Genomic DNA, 2,697 nt, shown 5'->3' on the forward strand with positions numbered 1-2,697 from the left:
AATTGCATTCTGCATTCTTCAATTCTTAGTCAGGTCTACAATCTTCTGTTAAAATATAAACCTCTGAAAATCAAGAACACTTCAACATGAAAATGTAAACATGGCTATTGGAACTTCTTACCGTCAGCCATGGTCTAAGTAATGGTGTTCCTAATCAAATTTCCCAACTCCATCCATGATACAATGCTGAAACATATTGAATAATTGGACCATTATTTTCAAACTTTATTCAAATTGATATACTTACCATTGACAACCAGAGTAGGACATCACACAATATGTTCAAACCTTGAAGATAGTCTTCCTAGCAAGATAGCCAATCTAGTTAGCAAAGGGTAGTGCATCTACCTTGTATGGGGAAACTTGATTGCAAACAAACAAGGTGAAAGAGCTAGCTGACTTGCTCCCATCTTTTTTTCTTTTTTTAGTTTCTTCCCCAGGGAAGTTGCTTGAAGAGTTCTGGAGACGCTTGAAGAGTTCAAGCATCTCCAGAACACATGTTGAATATATAATATAGGTTTATAGGTAGTCAGTCTGACAGTCTATTGCTGCAATTCACTATGTAGATCTGTTCAGGAGTACCTGTCAGGTCTACCTTATAGTGAGTGGCTGAATACTTACATAATCTAGGTAGTTCTTTTTTCTTTCTTTCTGTTTCTCTCTTTGTTCTGAGAAGTGTGAACCAATTTCAGCCAACCTCAAACCTCAGTTTCAGTATTTCAGTTATCACCCTGCCTGCAACCTGCAACAGTGCAACCGCAATGTCTGATTGATGATGATTGATGAATGATGAACAGGTTTTTGCGTTTTTGTATAGCGGTCAGCGGTCGCAACTTCAAATTCAAACTGCGTCAATTTTTCAAAATTCAAAATGCCCCGCTAGTTCTCCTTTCAGGCGTATTTCAATAGAGCGTATTGTAAACAGCTGTTTTTTGTCAGTTGGTTCGTACGGTAGAAAAAGTACGGTAATATCACATGTTGTATGCATAGGTTGTATGGATTATTGTACACGGTACCGATTTTATTTCGCCATCATTTGGCAATGTTGCATTTTCCGCGATCAGCGGATAATCGGATTATCCATCGTTTATTACGGTTTATTTTATCCCCTTGAAAATCTTGAATAATTTAAGTAATAATTTTTTCTACTTTTGTCAATTCTGGGATTTCTGGGTTAATTTTGAGTTTTTCATTTTCCCTGAAACTAGTGAATGTCAAGTTTTGCAAGCAACTGGGAGAAAAGACCCATGTTCTATTCTGTACTCCCACATAACCACTAAACCAGAAGTAGCTTCATGAAAGTTGGACATAAGGACTGGAGGTAATACGTATTCATATTTTAAGTACCTTCGTACCCTGCATTAATTTTTTGAGTTAGTGTGGGTTTCTTTACTGATTGTTTGAGGCTGAGGTTGTGTTCATGAACTGGTCTATGTTCTATTATCCTCCTGACGCCCGAGGAAAATTTGCTTGTGTAGTAATAAACGCCCGACGTCCACACGTGTGGACACACTCTTTGTAGTCGTAGAGACCCAGCATATTTTTAGGCTAGTGATGGGACTCGAGTGAGATTTTTCAACTCGATTATTTTCCAACTCGAGTTGTAACTCGAGTGGAAATTAATCGAGTTGAATATTGGAAAGGGGGAGTCCCGAGCCATCCTAGTTTCAGACTCCACAATGTAGGTTATGTGTAACGTTTTACTGTAAGTAAGTAGTTCAAGAGGTAAGCGACCTTGTTTATTTGGTTGTTAAAGATATTTTAACTGTAACATAATCGGACTATTGTGACTATCTGCATTACATATTTGTAACATATTTGACTTATTGTCACTATCTATATACAACATAAAAAATTTTTTTATACACATCAGTGACAACGGGTTCCCAGGTGTGCACACCTGGAAAAAGTTTCCCACCCAAAGTCTAACTTCAAAAGGTATTTTTCAATAGTCTCGACCAAACTTTTGTAAGTTTTTTGTGGAGTTACTGGTACTAGTTTTCTAAAAGTAATTTTAACAAACTTTTTTCACTTTTTTTGAAGGTTTTGAATGGACATCTAACTGCTCCCTGCTGGAAGGAGGTAAACTTTAGTCTTTTTTCTTTACTAAAAGTTTTATAAAAACGTTTCAATTTTGTTTGTCTAGTTTCGTGTTTATATGGGAAGACCACCTAATTTAACTTTTAAGTTGTTGTTTAGTCCGACGAAGCATGATTGAAGTATAGTCATTTTCGTTAAGGCATACAGGTTGTGCAACACCCTGCAGCCCGGCAGATACCTGATGTTCGGATTTTATCACTACCCGGCTCACTTACTAAAATGAGCTCACCCCCTGGGAGCTCAAACTGAAGTGAGCTCAGGTGAGCTAATAATAAAACAAGTTGAGCTCACCTTTTTGATAAGTAACCCCAAGAGACTGGGCCTCAAGTGAGCGCGTGAGCGGTGTATAATAACGTTGTATGTCAAAGATAAGCTCATGTTTAGATAAGCAGTCTTTTTGATAAGCAAACTTGCTCAACTTACTAATGTGATGGGGGAGAGGGGAGAATGATCTTACTACTACGTTCTTTCTCTTGACTTCTCCCTCCCCCATATCACCATATGGGCATACGGCTCTTCAAAGGCTTGCTTTTGGGCTTATAGAGCCTGAGCGAGCGGATGAGCTGAGAGCTCACACTCTTTAGCCGCGCCACATTA

General features: G+C 38.3%; 1 long non-coding RNA gene across 1 annotated transcript; it reads right to left on the reverse strand.

Moving 5' to 3' along the window:
• Positions 1 to 115: 115 nt before the first annotated feature.
• On the reverse strand, positions 116 to 1,430 carry LOC113473649. The gene is made up of 2 exons (XR_003395571.1): positions 622 to 1,430; positions 116 to 186 (listed from the first exon to the last, which is right to left on the reverse strand). It is a non-coding gene; the product is annotated as an uncharacterized LOC113473649 (long non-coding RNA).
• Between the last annotated feature and the right edge of the window lie 1,267 nt (positions 1,431 to 2,697).

The sequence above is a fragment of the Diaphorina citri genome, unplaced genomic scaffold (genome assembly GCF_000475195.1).
Source record: "Diaphorina citri unplaced genomic scaffold, Diaci psyllid genome assembly version 1.1 scaffold54380, whole genome shotgun sequence".
Classification (NCBI taxonomy): Eukaryota; Metazoa; Arthropoda; class Insecta; order Hemiptera; family Psyllidae; genus Diaphorina; species Diaphorina citri.